This window comes from Engraulis encrasicolus, chromosome 16 (assembly GCF_034702125.1).
Source record: "Engraulis encrasicolus isolate BLACKSEA-1 chromosome 16, IST_EnEncr_1.0, whole genome shotgun sequence".
NCBI classification, from domain to species: domain Eukaryota; kingdom Metazoa; phylum Chordata; class Actinopteri; order Clupeiformes; family Engraulidae; genus Engraulis; species Engraulis encrasicolus.
In genome coordinates this window covers 49,107,452-49,124,951 of record NC_085872.1, presented here as the reverse complement: position 1 = coordinate 49,124,951, position 17,500 = coordinate 49,107,452, and the positions used below count along the sequence as shown (strand labels likewise).

The 17,500-nt window shown below is 47.9% G+C and overlaps 1 long non-coding RNA gene across 1 annotated transcript in view; it reads left to right on the top strand.

Moving 5' to 3' along the window:
• Positions 1-17,500, top strand: part of LOC134466643 (uncharacterized) — a 72,440-nt gene that overhangs the window by 4,888 nt on the left and 50,052 nt on the right. The window contains exon 2 of the long non-coding RNA XR_010038362.1: positions 17,255-17,340. This is a non-coding gene — a long non-coding RNA (uncharacterized LOC134466643). The remainder of the gene's footprint in view (positions 1-17,254; positions 17,341-17,500) is intronic.

Genomic DNA, 17,500 nt, shown 5'->3' with positions numbered 1-17,500 from the left:
TTGTAGCCCGGCCCAGAGCATTGTAACCTAGCCCAGAGATTTGTAACCTAGCCCAGTCCAGAGTATTGTAGCCCAGCCCAGAGTATTGTAGCCCAGCCCAGAGCATTGTAGCCCAGCCTAGAGCATTGTAGCCCAGCCCAGAGTATTGTAGCCCAGCCCAGAGATTTGTAGCCCCGCCCAGAGTATTGTAGCCCAGCCCAGAGTATTGTAGCCCCGCCCAGAGTATTGTAGCCCAGCCCAGCGTATTGTAGCCCCGCCCAGAGATTTGTAGCCCCGCCCAGAGTATTGTAGCCCAGCCCAGAGTATTGTAGCCCAGTCCAGACATTTGTAGCCCAGCCTAAAGTATTGTACCCGAGTGGGGATGGAGCAGTGGGCAGGCCCTGAGGATGGGCAGGCAGGGGCAGTGGGCTCAGCTGCAGGGGGTGGGATGGTGTTGTCAGGGCTGGCAGCAGCTGTGCACGGCTGGCAGGCATGGAGGAGAGGAGAGTAGGGGGTGAAATTTAGGGATGGGGGTGGTCCATAGGGCTGGGGGGGGTGGTCCATAGGGGGTTTGGACTCAGGTGCCCCTGTGGTGAGGCCTCATTTTAATTTGGGATGTGGCGTAGCCTGCAGGTGATGGATGGCCCTGTTTAAAGGGATGGGGGTGCGATGGGTGGTGTTGTCAGGGAGCGGTGATATTGACTTGGTGATCTCTGGCTCTATTGGAGATGACGGGAGTCCCGATCTGCCCGAAGAAGCCAATCCAGGACAGGCCAGGACGCCTGACAAAGTGCCAGCTGTTTGTGCCAGCTGTTTGATGCATAGGCCTACTGTTATGTCTGTGACAGTATTGGTTGTGTGTGTTTGAAGTGTGCAGTGTACCCACTGGAAATGATCCATCACGGGCCCCATCTTGGCTGTCCCTATCCCAGTCACTGTCCCCTTCCCCATCAGTGGTGTTCCACTGCCCTCCCATGTCCTGTGCCCTGTGTTGTGCTGGCGTTGTCCTGTGTTGTGCTCCGTGGCTGTCAATAGAAAGAGTAGAAGTCTGCACACTGCAGCTCCGCTTTGAACGTTTATTTAAGACATTACAACATTTCGACCCAGCAGCAGGGTCCTCATCAGATCAGGCAAGCACGTGCTGAAGACCCTGCTGGGTCGAAACGTTGTACGTTGTACATTGTACGATGTGGGTCAAAGACGTGCAAAATGAAATTGTCATTCAGTGTAACAGATACCTTCTGCTGACTGTAACTGTAAAAAACATGACTCTTTTTATTTTTAATTTTTTTCAGTGAATTCATGAAAACCTCGGCTGTCATCCATTCACTTGAAACAATTTAAAAATCATGTTTTTTTTACCGTTACAGTCAGCAGAAAGTATCAGTTACATTGAATGACAATGCCATTTTGCACATCTTTGACCCACGTGCGGACTTCTACTCTTTCTATGACATGCCTCTGTCCTCCACCTCAGGGAGGTGGGATGTGTATACTTTCACTCTTTTGAAGAATATGTGTTGTGTTGTGTGGTGTTGTGTGGTGTTGTGTGGTGTTGTGCTGTGCTGTGCTGTGCTGTGCTGTGCTGTGCTGTGCTGTGCTGTGGTGTGGTGTTGTGTGGTGTTGTGTGGTGTTGTGTGGTGTTGTGTGGTGTTGTGTTGTGTTGTGTTGTGTTGTGTTGTGTTGGTGTTCCCCTCTCCCTGATGGTAGTTGTGTGTGTGTGTGTGTGTGTGCGTGCGTGCGTGCGTGCGTTTGCGTTCCCCTTCCCCTTCTCTTGGACTGGCTGGAGAGGCCTTGGTTAATTGCTGCCCTGCCACTGCCTGCCTCGTCCCTGCCTGTCACAAGGGCAATAAAGCTGACTTATGGCAGACCTCCTCTCGCCTCTCCTGCGCGCACACACACACACACACACACACACACACACACACACACACACACACACACACACACACACACACACACACTATGCACATAGCACACACATGTTCACAGCGCCCCTTTAAAGCTGACAGATGGGTTTTAGCTGGTCTCCAGCTTCATCAGGTCCCTCTTCTCCTCTTCTCCTCTTCTCTTCTCTTCTCTTCTTCTCCTCTTCTCCTCTTCTTCTCTTCTCCTCTTCTTGTCTTCTCGTCTTCTCCACTTCTCCTCTCCTCTTCTCCTCTTCTTCTCCTCTTCTTCTCTTCTCCTCTTCTCTTCTCCTCTTCTTCTCTTCTCCCTTGTGTTGATTGTAAATCTCCATCTCCTTTCTATTGGCAGGTAGCTGCAGGCAGACTGTCTGTGTGTGTGTGTGTGTGTGTGTGTGTGTGTGTGTGTGTGTGTGTGTGTGTGTGTGTGTGTGTGTGTGTGTGTGTGTGTGTGTGTGTGTGTGTTTGTGGCTGTGTGTGTGTCTGTGTGTGTCTGTGTGTGTGTATAAATCTCCATCTCCTTTCCATTGGCAGATTGGGATTGGGTTGCCAATTCTGCTTATTACATGTGACTTTTGGCTTCTTTTTTTTGAGCAATCCCTTTACATATTGTACAGTTCCGGGTTGCGTTGCTTTGCGCTTGTTCTTTTCAGGCTTGGGCTTGATGCTTAAATTTGCTCTGCCGGTGATTTTAATTTGTTCGGATGTTTGTAACTTAATGTTTCTCAACGACAACTCGGGTTTTCTCTCTCATCCTTACAACTTCGTCCACAACAAGTCCCACTCTCTGTGTTTACCTTGGTTAACTTATGTGGATTTTAGGTACCACACAGACGCTCGCTTAGAGAAAGGTCTTCTCAGAAAAGGGGCATGTCTGACGACCCACCCCGTGTGTTTTTGTCTTCAGTCGTTTCTTCTGGGCTTGTTTTCAGGACACCAGTCGCTTGTTTCTCTCCCAATATCTGGCTACACTGTCTGGCAACCTTGGCAGGCTGGTCGAGCGGGCGCGGTGCGATGCGGTGCGGTATTAGTCATCATCCGCGCATGTGGGAAATCAAGATGTCTAACAGAGTTTGGCTCTGCTAGTTGTTGTTGTTCTGTTTGTTTTATTTTATTTGTTTGTTTGTTTGTTTGTCTGCCAGAGTTGTGTTGAATGTGTTTGTTTTGGACATGCTTTTTAGGCGGTATATTTACTCTGATGTTATGCAAGGAGATGTATGTTTGGAATGTGATTTGCTTTGATCTCTCTCTCTCTCGCTCTCCCTTGTTTCCAAATCCCTGTGTATTTTTGGGCCGGTTCCCACATACTTTCTCTCTCTCTCTCTCTCTCTCTCTCTCTCTCTCTCTCTCTCTCTCTCTCTCTCTCTCTCTCTCTCTCTCTCTCTCTCTCTCTCTCTTTCTCTCTCTCTGTCTCTCCATACTTTCTCTTCTCTCTCGTTCTCCTGTGCACACATTCTCTCTCTAATGCACATGAACACCCTCTCCCTCTCTGTCTCCCTCTGTTTTTCTCTCTCTGTCTCTGTCTTTCTTTCTGGCACACACTCTCACTCTCTCTCTCTCTCGCTTCCTCTGTCTCTGTTTCTCTCTCTCTGTCGCTCTCTCTCTCTCTCTCTCTCAATATCACTGCCTTTCTCTCTCTCTCTGCCTCTGTCTCTCGCTCTCTCTCTCTCTCCCCCTGGTGCTCTCTCTCTCGCTCACTCTCTCTCACTCGCTCACTCTCTCTCTCTCTCTCTCTCTCTCTCTCTCTCTCTCGCTATTCCCCTCTCTCTCTCCCTCTCTCCCTCCCCCTCCCCCTCCCTCTCTCCTCTCCTCTCCTGTGATCAGTGTTGAGAGGTGCTGTGCTGATCTGCTGTTGTCAGGCACAGTAGGAGCGCTGCGCGCCAGCTCAGCACAACTCGAATCAAATACCCCCCACCCTCCCAACACACACACACACACACACACACACACACACACACACACACACACACACACACACACACACACACACACACACACACACACACCCCGACCCTCCCAACACACACACACACACACACCCTCCCAAAACACACACACACACACACACACACACACACACACACACACACACACACACACACACACACACACACACACCCCTGCCAACACACACACACACACACACACACACACACACACACACACACACACACACACACACACACACACACACACACACACACACACACACACACACACACACACACACACACCGACCCTCCCAACACACACACACACACACACACACACACGACCCTCCCAACACACACACACACACACACGACCCTCCCAACACACACACACACACACACACACACACGACCCTCCCAACACACACACACACACACACACACACACACACACACACACACACACACGACCCTCCCAACACACACACACACACACACACACGACCCTCCCAACACACACACACACACACACACACAGCACACACACACAGACACACACACACACACACACACACCTGTACTCACCCTACCAACACACACACACACACACACACAGCCTACTCACCCTACCAACACACACACACATACACAAACACACATACACAAACACACATACACAAACACACACACATACACACACACACACACACACACACACACACACACACACACACACACACACACACACACACACACACACACACACGACCCTCCCAACATACACACACACACACGACCCTCCCAACACACACACACACACACACACCTCCTCCTCCCAACACACACACACACACACACACACCTCCTCCTCCCAACACACACACACACACCTCCTCCTCCCAACACACACACACACACACACACACACAGACACACACACACACACACACAGACACACACACACACACACACACACACACACACACACACACACACACACGCGCACACACACACACAGCCTCCTCCTCCTCCTCCTCCACACTCCAGCTCTCAAACAGGGCCATGGTCATGTCAATTATCAAACGCTCAGATTCAGAGCAAACACGTGGAGAGAGGTTACCTACGGGGGCCGTTTGCCTGCCGCTACCCCCAATTAGGTGCCTTACCCTGGGGCATCATGGTAGCACCTCCAGCTGCTGTGATGGAGCTGACAGCTAGGTGCCTTACCCAAGGACTGGTCACTGAACTCAACGGGCCTACCGGGCCCAGGCCCAGAGGCCCAAGAGCCAAGGGGGCCCCTGAATGAAACCAAAAAAATCCCACTTAATTATTGGTCTATATTTATGTTCTCAAATTGTATTCAAATTTCTCTTTAAACTACTGTATTATATGGTGTGACGTCATCGGTCGAATGCTCCATTCATTTCAATGATAACGGACGGGTTTGTCTATATCAGACCGCTGTCAATGGCAACAAGACTTTTCACTGCTAAAGCGACTTTTCAACAAGACTCTAATCAGCTGCTGTGATAGACAACACCTGTTGTCTAGGCTACCTGTTGCCTAGCGGTGTTCCACAACGGCACTGTTTTGTTTTGCGCAGCAACAATCTTCCGCTCCGCGTCGGGGTCTAAAGATTCTCTCTGTCGTGCTGCTATTCCACGGTAGCGACCTTCTCGCCGAACGTTAACCCTTACGTATTTTCACATTTCGAATGGGGTATGAGTCATGACTACTGCCGTGTTGGTGTGGAAAGACTATAATGGGTTTCCATGCATTTTCCGTGCCGCCAGTAAAAATCACTTCAGTCTGGCCGACGGGGGTAACCTGGTTCTCATGGGATGGTAACTTGTTTCTACCTCATGCGAGCTCACAAAGTTTAACGAAGGGTCTGCGTGAAAGCCAGGCTACGAAGGCGGTAAGTTACATCTGTTGTGAAAAGGCCCTAAACCAGTCACACTCACACAGGGCAGATCCGAGAATACGGTACGCTTAATTCTGCCATATTACACTGCCCCATATCGATTATTATTGTGATTTATCTCCCGGTACTGACTGTTTGAGAGCATATTGACTAATCTCCCTCCCAATGGCACAGGCTACATACAGTCCATTTGTCACTTGACTGGATTTATTTGATCCATGTCAGGCCGGCAGATAACCCAGCCCACCTCTAGCCATCTGACTCTGTTGTTATGACGACAGGATACCAGCTCCACGGGTACCACACCACAACATCCATTCATGTCCCATTAAATACCACTAAAGGCTAAGGACTGCTGCGATTGACCCCAATTTTGATCTCGATCAACAATCACGGTCGATTAATCCCACAGCCTCTGGGCTATCTGATGGCCTGCTGCTGTGTGTCTGTGCTTCTGCTGTGTGATGTAACTTATCTGATCTTGTATTGGGTAGATTGGGTTGGGCTGGCTGGAGTGGAGTGGAGTGGAGTGCAGGGAAGCTGACAAGGGGGGACAAAGGGGTCAGTTGTCCCGTGCCCAGGGAAAGAAGGGGTCCAGAATTGGGTTTTCATTATATTGAATGTATTGAATGGGGGGCCCTTCCAGAAGACTTTGCCCTGGGCCCAGCAAAAGCTGTCAGCGGCCCTGGTGGAGTGGACATGGCATTGGCAGGGAAGGGAAGGGCCTAGATCAGTAAGTTAGTTCTCAAACTTTTTTGAACAAACGCCGCCTGATCCTCATCATAAGCCGGGATTGCAGTACATCGTCAGCCATGACTTTGCACTAGCTAAAGACTTCCTAGTAGTTTAGTGCGCCAGACAAGCATGTTGTTGGATGGAATCGATGAAGGGAGTGGTGGTGTTGGTGTGTGTGTTGGGGTGAGGGGGTGAGGCCGAACCCTGTGCGGAAGTAATGGTTTTCGTGTGTGTGTGTGTGTGTGTGTGTGTGTGTGTGTGTGTGAGTGTGTGTTCCTCCCGACCCCCGTGTGTGGGAGTAATGGTGCGGAGCGAGGAGTGTTATTTATTGCTGCCTACCGGCTGCTCCGCTCGTATTTATAAATGAAGCATGGCATGCAGCCCCATTAGGACGCGCACCGCACGCATTTACATTTAAATGACACCAGCACGCTGTCCATTTTATTTCTCATTTTGGCTTGTCTTACGTCTCTCTCTTTCATTCTTTCTTTCTGTCCTTCTTTCTTTCGTTTCTTTTTTCTTTTTTCCATTCTTGGCCTACATCTCTCAACGTACCTTTAATTGCCTCTTCCCGTTCTTTTCTTTTCTATCACAAGTCTTTGTTTCTTTCTTTGTTTCTTTCTTTGTTTCTTTCTTTCTGTCTTTCTTTCTGTCTTTCTTTCTTTCTCTCTTTATTTATTTCTCTCTCTCTTTCTTTCTTTCTTCATTTCTTTCATTCCTACCTTCTGTCTGTCTGTCTTTCTGTCTGTCCCTTCCATTACTACAGTTGTAAGCTGTACGTGTGCGTGTGATGCGGCACCAGCCAGGCAGGGGTCCGTATCTCTAGAGCGTCTTTGCTATCGTCGTTAGCAAAGTCCTTCGTACAAGCGACTCAACTCTCTCGACAACGATGCTCACCACTAAGTCCAAGGGAATGGTAAGACGGTCTTAAGACGGTTAGCAACGACAAGAATCGAGAAACGGAGCCCTGCCATTGCGTTGTTTGGCATCTTGCGTCCCTGCCAAGGGCCATGTAGGTCCCTGACGGGGCCGTGGCAGCTCAAGTTTTAGAGGAGCCATTTGGCAACCAGGAGGTTGTAGGTTCGAGTCCCGTTCTGCCTTACCTCATCATCGACGTGTCCTTGATCAAGATGCTTAACCCCAAGTTGCTCCTGGTGGCAGGATGGTACCCAGAGTGGAAGTGTCTGCCACCAGTGTGTGAATGAGAGTGAATGGGTGAATGTGAGGCATGCAGTACAATGTAGAGTGCTTTGAGTGCTTGGAAGCGTGGATTCATATCACGATTTTTGACATACGGTTCGATACACCCCACCATTTTTTAAATCTATGACAGCTATGATGGTTCATAGGTTACAAGAGGCTGCTAATGATATAAAAAAGTTTAAAAATACTAATGATGGGGATGATGGGGATTTGAAGTACTATCGCATATCATGTGGTTGTTTTCTGGACTCATCAAAACTGTGAAAGGGCTTATCACGATACTGCCTCCTTGCATCGCGATGCAGTATCATGACTCTGTATCACAATTTCTCAGCTCTTACAGCCCTGATAGCAGGCCATGTACCATTTAAGCTTACCATCTGATGACTGAGCTGGGTGTGGTCTGGAGGGTGGGATGGGATGGGCACGTGGAGACTGCAGTGATGTCACTGTCAGTGTATAGGATGAGTGCCAGTTACTGTACTTCTCTCTGCAGAGCGTTAGTGTTGTTGTGTTGTGGCCTGCCTGCCTGCCTGGCTGGATGTCTGTGTAGTCTTCTGTACTATAATGGCTAATTGGTCTTAACGCTGTCTGAGTCTGAGTGATGGCAACTGGAGTGAATACACTTTACCCACGTTACACAATAGCAATGTGTGTGTGTGTTCTGTAGTGCAAGGTGTGTGTGTGTGCGTGTGTGCGTGTGTGTGTGTGTGTGTGTGTGTGTGTGTGTGTGTGTGCCTGTGCGTGCGTGCGTGGGTGCGTGCGTGCGTGCGTGCGTGCGTGCGTGCGTGCGTGCGTGCGTGCGTGCGTGCGTGCGTTCAGAGGGAACTGTGTGCCGCCACCTTGCTGTTGTCACTGCCGGCTCCCCCTCTCCCCTGCCAGGAAGCTGCTGATTGGGGAAACAGGAAGCAGCATGAATGATTGATGCCTCCAGTGGCCATACAGACGCCTCGCTCCCCACATGCGGGCGGGACCTCGGCCAAAACTCTGTCCCCAGAACTGCACCAGGGTCCAACGTGTACATTGATTAGTAATTGTTGGTAATTAATGTACTGCAATGAATATGCTTCTTGAATAATCCACTAAAGACAAAAAACATTTAATCCACACAAGAGTGGCATTAGTTGTTATTGCACCACCCTGACGTGTGCAGTGCTACTACTAAAACGTACGTCACTGACCCAGATACGTTTGCCGTGCGTCCTGCATGTTACCTCAGTGAGGTGGGATGTGCACACTTTTACTCTAAGACGCCACCCATGGAGACCATATCTCCTTCCTGTCTTCCTGTCACCTATTCCATTATGCAGATTGTAGGGTCTGAAGGTTTTTTTGTACGTTTTTTTTGTCTTATAAGCTTAGACTTAGTGACAGGACAGTTGAGAGAGACAGGAAAAGAGTTGGTAGAAAGAGATGGGGAAGGATTGGCAAAGGACTCGTGCCGCAGTCGAACCCGGGTCAGCCTCGTAGCAGTCCAGTGCCCTACCATCTGAGTCACGGTAGGGCCGAGTCTGAAGTAAGTTTAGTTTTATGAGGACACTGCAGTTGCTACTACAGTTGTCCTTGGCAAGTAGTCATGTAATGCAACTGTGGTGCAATGGTGAGGGAGTTGGACCGTAGTAGATCGCAGGGTTGCTGGTTCAATCCCCAACCCTGACCAATCCCTTCCTCCCTCCATGGCTGAAGTTTGTGCCCTTGAGCAAGGCACCTAGCCCCACATTGCCCCACATTGCTCAAGGGACTGTAACCAATACCCAGTAAATAACTATAAATCACTTTGGATAAAATGTAATTCGGATGTAATTTGCATGTAATGTAATGTAAACTGAAGTATTCCACAAGCTTCTGCTTGGAGGACAGCAGAGCAATTTGGAGAAACGTACCAATGCACTCATTTCATTTCATTAAACCTCACCCCACAAATATTTAGTGATGGCACTAATTATACAGGGAGAAGTAGCGTTTAGAATATCAAACAGACTAAAGCAGCCTTAGAACTTCTTATATCAAAGTCATAGGACCATATGTCGATATTTAATTTGCCAATTAATTTTGCACTGGGCTCGGACAGTCCTAATTGCTCAGAAAATGGGTTATGACTCCTTGGGCCCCTGGGTCGGACAACAAGAATGGGCCCCCCTGTCCATGGAAGGTTGCAAAAGATTTTAGTCTTTACTGTTGGAGGTTTGGGGGTTTCTCCCCTAAGAAAATAAGAAAATGTGGTAACACTTTATTTTAGGGATACATCTATTAGCACTAATACATACAATGTGCCTGTATAAGTAACTTGTAAGGCATGTACAAAGCAAAATCAAACATTTGTTAGGCATGTATTCACAGATGTCTTGTTCATGCACAATAAGGGATTTATTACCAATTTCACCTTAGTAACGACCTAGTAGGCCTTTGCGTTTGCTTAGTACATGCCTTACAAGTTACTTATGCAGGCATTAACATTGGATGTATTAGTGCTTATAGATGTATCCCTAAAATAAAGTGTTACAGAAAATGTAATAGTTTAAAGTTTAACGTTCCAACACAATATAAGAACACAAATATAGACTAATAGTTGTGTTTTTGTTTGTAGTGCACAGGTTTGGGCTTCAGTGCCCCCTTGACTCTTGGTCCCCTGGGCCTGTGCCTGGTAGGCCCATGCAGTAATATGTTAAATATATATAAAATATATAAAATATATTAAAAAAGGAATTATAGAGGCTTGGGCTTCAGTGCCCCCTTGACTGGGCCTGTGCCCAGTAGGCCCATACTGTAATCTGTCCTGTACCAGGTTTGTAGGTCTAGGTAGCCCCTTCTTACTAGGCCTCTCATCACACTTGGTAGGGCTGGGTATTGCAGCCATGTTCCTGTATCAATTCAATTTCGATTCTTAGGGCGTTGAATCGATTAATCACGATTCGATTCATTCCGAATCGATTCAATTCGTTCCCTTCTTGGTGCCAGGATTTCCCCCAAAAGATGCTGTTGCCTATTTTTATATAAAAATGTCAAAGGGATGTGGCTTGACGGTGTTAACAGATTGCTAATTTGTAATAAGTAGGCCTAGGCCTAATCAAAAAGAATAAAAGGAAAAAGAACAAAAAAAAATCGATTCTGTGCCCTGTGAATCGATTATGTGAATTTCGATTCGATCGATTATCAATTAAATCGATTATTTTACCCAGCCCTAACGCTTGGTATGTTTTCAGCCTCATCTCTTCTCCACTTGGTATGTTTTCAGCAGCGCCAGTCTTTTTTTTTAGCCAATTAAAGCATTTAGCCTGAGGATCTCTCGACTGCACACATCGATGGAACGTGCAGGAGAGGCGAGGCGAGGCGAGGCGAGCTGACCAATCAAAAATCCCTCTTCTTTGATGTTCCATCTTCAGAGAGAACAGGATGCCTTAGAGCCGTCCGGCCTCACTGGAATACAAACAACAAAGTTCAACTTCAACACTATTAAAGAAAAAAAAGCCCACAACAACACTGTTACTGTATATCCTAATGGACACACAATAAATTAAATGATTTAGATAATTTGTTTTGGTCTTTTAGACTTTGTTAGTGACACGAACGTTTTCAGAGACAGAAAGTGAGTGGGGAGAGAGAGACAGGGAAGGGTCGCCAAAGGACCCGAGCCGGAATCGAACCATGTTATGGCCAACTTCAGCACTATTAAAGAGAAACAGAACAAAATTGTGTTTTATCCTAATGGACACACAACATATGAAATGATGAATGGTCATTGGTAGCGTTTGAAGTGGTCCTTTTAATGCTGTTTTCAATGTATTGGACTTCCAGACAATCAGGTCTGTGGTCCATTTTAATGCTGTTTTCAATGTATTGGACTTCCAGGTAATGAGCTTTGTGGTGTGCTGGGGATTCATTAGTCATTAGTGGGTCGGGTCAGTATCGACCCGCTCTCATCGGGTCAGTATCGACCCGCTCTCATCAGGTCTCGTCCCCTCAACGCACTGCCCTGCCCTGCTGTCTGTTAGCAGTCGCCACAGTGTGTGTGTGTGTGTGTGTGTGTGTGTTTGAGACCAGGTCTCATCTCGGACCCTCACAACACTGCCCTGCCCTGCTGCCTTTTAGCAGTCACCACAGCGTAGGTGTGTGTGTGTGCGTGTGCGCGCGTGCATTCGTGTGTGACTGCGTGTGTGTGTGTGTCAACGCATCATAGGTAGGTGTGTGTGTGTGTGTGCAATCTGTGCATGCCTTTGTGACTGTGTATGTGTCAACGCATCGTAGGGGTGTGTGTGTGTGTGTGTGTGTGTGTGTGTGTGTGTGTGTGTGTGTGTGTGTGTGTGTGTGTGTGTATGCGTGTTTATGCGTGGCGTGTGTGTGTGTGTGAGTGTGTGTGTGTGTATGCATGTGTGTTTATGCGTGGCGTGTGTGTATGCATGTGTGTTTATGCGTGGCGTGTGTGTATGTGTGTGTGTGTCTTTTAGCAGTCACCACATGACCTTGTCCCTGCTTGGAGAGAGGCACAATGTCCACATGTGTACACACCTGAGCTCTGGGGTAGCAGGTGTGTGTGTGTGTGTGTGTGTGTGTGTGTGTGTGTGTGTGTGTGTCATGTCATTTTCTGTCAAACACCGCACATATCAACATGCATGCGCGTGCACACACACACACACACACACACCACACACACAGACACACACACACACACGCTGATGGAAAGGAAAACTGTGAGAGTGGGGGTGTGCTCTGGGGGTGAGTGTTTCGATTAGTCAGGTGCACCAGAGACTTCCAGCCTGGCCCGCCAAGGCCTGATTGGCACACACACTCACACACACACACACTCCGAGGCGCAGCCAAGACACCCAGGATATTGTCTGGGACGCATGCGCGCGCACACACGCATATACACACACACACACACACACACACGCATATACACACACACACACACACACACACGCACACTGAGATGCAACAGAGAGTCCCAAACCGCCCAGGCTTGATATTGCTGGGACACACACACACACACACACACACACACACACACACACACACACACACCTAGCCCGCCCAGGCTTGATATGCTCTGGGACACACAGAAGAGAAGAGAAGAGAAGAGCAGGCAATTGGAAATGGAGGAGATTGACATCTCTTTTGGTGTGTGTGTGTGTGTGTGTGTGTGTGTGTGTGTGTGTGTGTGTGTGTGTGTGTGTGTGTGTGTGTGTGTGTGTGTGTGTGTGTGTCGTGTGTGGCAGAGCAGGAGAATTGTCAGCGGGAGAGAGAAAGGCTGTAGCACTGCTGGAAGCATATGATGAAGGGAAGACTTTTTCTCTTTCGCTCTCGCTCTCGCTCTTGCACTCTCACATTCTCTCTCTCTCTCTCTCTCTCGCTTTCTCTCTCTCTCTCTCTCTCTCTCCCTCTCTCTTTCTTGCTCTCTTTATCTCTCTCTGTTTCTTGCTGTCTATCTCTCTCTGTTTCTTGCTGTCTTTATCTCTCTCTGTTTCTTGCTCTCTTTATCTCTCTGTTTCTTGCTGTCTATCTCTCTCTGTTTCTTGCTGTCTTTATCTCTCTCTGTTTCTTGCTCTCTTTATCTCTCTGTGGGTATTTGCCATCTCTCTCTAGCTCTTCTTGCACTCTTTCATTTTCTATACTCTTTTCATCACTCACATTTTACCCTGGACCATTTTACCATTTTACCACCCTTTACCATTCAACCCTGGACTGGCAGAGGTTCATGAATAGAGCGCTCAGCTCAGCAGAATGCACTACTACTCTTTATGATGCAGTAGAGCCAGAGATTCTTTAAGTATAGAGATATGCCAACATAATAGGTTTCTATGGGCATATAACGCGACCAGGTTCCGGTCTGCCTAAAGGGGCGTGTCATAATGCTCCTAGCATTGAATAGAACAGTCCTTAGGTCTGCCTAGGTCTGCCTAAAGGGGGATTTCCCCCCCAATAATAGAACCCGGAAACAATGGGCCAATGGAACCTCTCTCTCTCTACTCTCTCTGGTAGAGCTGTCAATAGAGCTGTCTTGGTACTGCTGCACTCCATAGACACACACATGCACTTGAAGCTCTGTCAGTAACATGACACCACAACAAATAAGGCTTGTGTACGTGTCTGTCTGTGTGTGTGTGTGTGCGAGCGTGTTTGTGCGCTTGTGTGTTTGTGAGCTTGTGTGTTTGTGCGCTTGTGTGTGTGCGCGCTTGTGTGTTTGTGCGCTTGTGTGTGTGCGCGCTTGTGGTGTGCGCACGCGTGCGTGTGTGTGCGCGTGTGGGTGTGTGCGCGCGTGTGGGTGTATGCATGTATGGGTGTGTGCATGCGTGCGTGCGTGCGTGCGTGCGTGTGTGTGTGTGCGTGCGTGTGTGTGCGTGCGTGTGTGTGTGTGTGTGTGTGTGTGTGTGTGTGTGTGTGTGTGTGTGTGTGAATGAAATGCATCCATCCATACAGTGTGAGTGTGAGAGGCCAAGATGACTTGAGGTCATTGTGTGGGGCGGAGGAGGTGGGGGGTAGTTGACATTGGCCTTGTCGTCCTCTTCCTCCTCCTCCTCCTCCTCATCTTCCTCCTCCTCCCCCTCATCTTCCTCCTCCCCCTCGTCTTCCTCCTCCTCCCCCTCATCTTCCTCCTCCCCCTCGTCTTCCTCCTCCTCCCCTCCCCTCCTCCCCCTCCTCTTCCTCATCTTCCTCCTTCTCCTCTTCCTCCTCCTCCTCTCTAGGCTTCAGCTCCTTCAGAGTGGTGTATCTCAACGGGAGCTCTGCAGCCCCCCCAGGGGGCGTTGGAGGGTCCTAGGGGGGCGTTGAGAAGGATGCAGCTGAGAGGGGGCAGCCATGGTGAAATGGTTAGGGCGGGCATTGGCTTGTAGATCAGAGGGTTGCAGGTTCAATCCCAGCCTTACCAATGCCGGCTTTCTCCCTCAACCATTTTCACAAAGTAACCTATTTAACCGTTGTGCGTTCTTCACGCGGTGTGCGTTTGCTACAACTGAAGAAGACATCAGGGGTGCGTTTCTCAGCAGGGTTGTGGCTAACTAAGTTAGCAACTTACTTGGGTGCAATGCAACTTCCCATTGGCGTCCTACTAAGTTGCTAACTGGTTACCAATGATGCTTTTGAGAAACAGAGTCCAGGCTAAGCACCACCAGTCTTGGAGACCTTCACTGGTCTTACACACTGGGGCGGTAAAGTGTCGCGGAACGCAGAAAATACATTGAAACATATCTGTCCTAACACACCAACCGGCGGTAGTCGGGCGTCATCCGCACCACGTTGCATTTGGAAAATAGAACTTGAACGTATTTTTCACGCCGGCGACCGGCATTGTCTCATTCAAATGAATGGCAAACTAGCACGCTAGCTTTGGCTGTGGGGAGGGTTTTGAACAGGACTGGCCGCGCACGCCGACACTGTCAGTGTGAAAGGCAGAGTAGAACACACCGGCCGAAACTTAGCAGAAAGACCGCGTTCGTCTCGCGACCGTTCCGTTCGGCTTTGGTATGTCTGACGCCTCGCTGGTCCCCAACCAGTCTAGAGGAAGCGGAGGGCAACAAGGGCACTTCAAGGCATGCATGCGTGTCTGTGTGTCTCCCCACCTCCTTTATTTCTTTCTCATTTGTCTCCTGTTTCATTCATCGATTGTCTCTTTTTTGCTCTGGGTTTTGGAGGAGGGGTGGCGGAGGAGAGGAGACTGTGGGAATGTAGGTCAGACCCCACTGTGTCTGTGGCTGCTGTTCACACCGCGTGGAAGTGAAGGGGGTGGAGAGCAGGGGTTGCCAGATGGAAAATGATCCACTACCAAACCAAACTACCATACCAAACTACCATACCAAACTGCCATATCAAACTGCCATACCAAAACCTCAAAATGCTCAACTACCTTACCAAAACCTCAAAATGATTGCGTTTGGGTCGTGCACAGTAATTTCAATTGCAAAAAAGGGTGCTGAATGTCTGAGCCCTTTTTAAGAAAAGCTGCCCTCAGCCTATAAAAACCTAAATATCTCAGCATCTGAAGCTCATAAAAATATGCACTAAGTTGCATTTAAACGCTGAGACCCTCATCTTTCATTAGAATGTGTTCATTAATCTCAAACAAACAGATTTTTAATAAAGTTGTCTCAAATCTCATGAGCCTGAATGTTGCGTAATGCAGCTCCAGGCGCCAGGGCCAATGTTGCGCAATGCAAAATCAGGCATGAATGGGTTAAAACTGTGAAATTATTGTGTATCATGTTTTTTTTTATTGTACAGATTAAAATTGTGTTACAAATACAATAATTATCGCATATCTGGCAACACTGGGTGGAGCTGAGAGGAGCAGAGTGGGTCAGTGGGGCACACCACTGTCATTGTTGGCAGATATGTCTGGTCAAATCCCGCCCAAAAGCTTCTCAAAAACCGCCAAAATGTGCTAAATTCCGCCCAAATTCAACAAATTACATTGACTTCAATGGGCCCAAAATGGCCGAAAAAACCACCAAATGGCCAATTTTTCCGTTTTTTACCCGCAGACGCTCATCCCAAGTACCCCAATTGGGCGGGCACCTGCCCAATCTGGCAACACTGATCACTGTATAGCTCCTGTATTCCAGAATGTGTACATGCTTATATGAATAATTTATTTTATTTTATACGAATTAATTGTGTTTTTTTTTAGGTTGTTGGTCTTTCATCCGGGCTTTATTATAGTGAAACTCATTTACTGGTCAATCAGCTAAAAAATGTATTTATTTATTTGTTTCTTTATTTTGTCATTATATCCAAAACTGGTCTGTAGGACTAGGCGATATGACTATATACTGTATATCGTTATCATGATGGAAAAGTGTCTATCGTGCCCTTTCCAACTCGTTTTCAACAACTATGCCCTTTCCTTTTTGTAGGGCAGTTTAGACCTGCCTCCCCTTCAGGTGTGTGTGTGTGCGTGTGTGCGTCAGTGTTAATTTCGTCAACCATGACTATGACTAAAATATTTCGTCAAAGCCCTTTTTTGATTTTCGTCATTTAGACAAAGACTAAGACTAAATTGGGAAGGCAATGACTAAAATATGACAAAGACTAAAATTGATTTTCGTCATTGTGACTAAGACTACGACTAAATTTCAAAAAGCTGACTAATTAACACTGGTGTAAAATAAAATAGAGAAAAAGAGAACCAGTGTGTGAAGAAGTTTCATTCTGCACAGTGTGATATAGGCCTATGTTAAAAAGAGAAGCAGACAGTGTTGCGGAGAAGGTTTATTCTGTACAGTCAATGATATATGTTAAAAAGAGAAGCAGTGTGTGGAGAAGTTCTATTATGTACAGTGTTGACTAAAATGACTAAAAATTGACTAAGACTAAAATTGATTTTCGTCATTTAGACAAAGACTAAGAGTAAATTGGGAAGGCAATGACTAAAATATGACAAAGACTGAAATTGATTTTCGTCATTGTGACTTAGACTACAACTAAATCAAAAAAAGCTGACAAAATTAGCACTGTGCGTGTGCGCGTGCGCGCGTGCGCGCGTGCGCGTGTGCGCGTGTGCGTGTGCGCGTGTGTGTGTGCGTGTGTGTGTGTGTGTGTGTGTGTGTAACTGTTGGTTAATGTTTTTTCCTCTGTGTGTTTTGCAGTGGGGATCAGATGTGTGTGCTGCTGTAATGTGGAGGCGGAGCTCAGGAAGAGACACCACGAGGACACTCCCCACCCTCACTCACCGGTCAGTGCAGACACACCCCATCAGGTGTGTGTGTGTGTGTGTGTGTGTGTGTGTGTGTGTGTGTGTGTGTGTGTGTGTGTGTGTGTGTGTGTGTGTGTGTGTGTGTGTGTGTGTGTGTGTGTGTGTGTGTGTGTGTGTGTCGCACAACAGACAAGTGTCT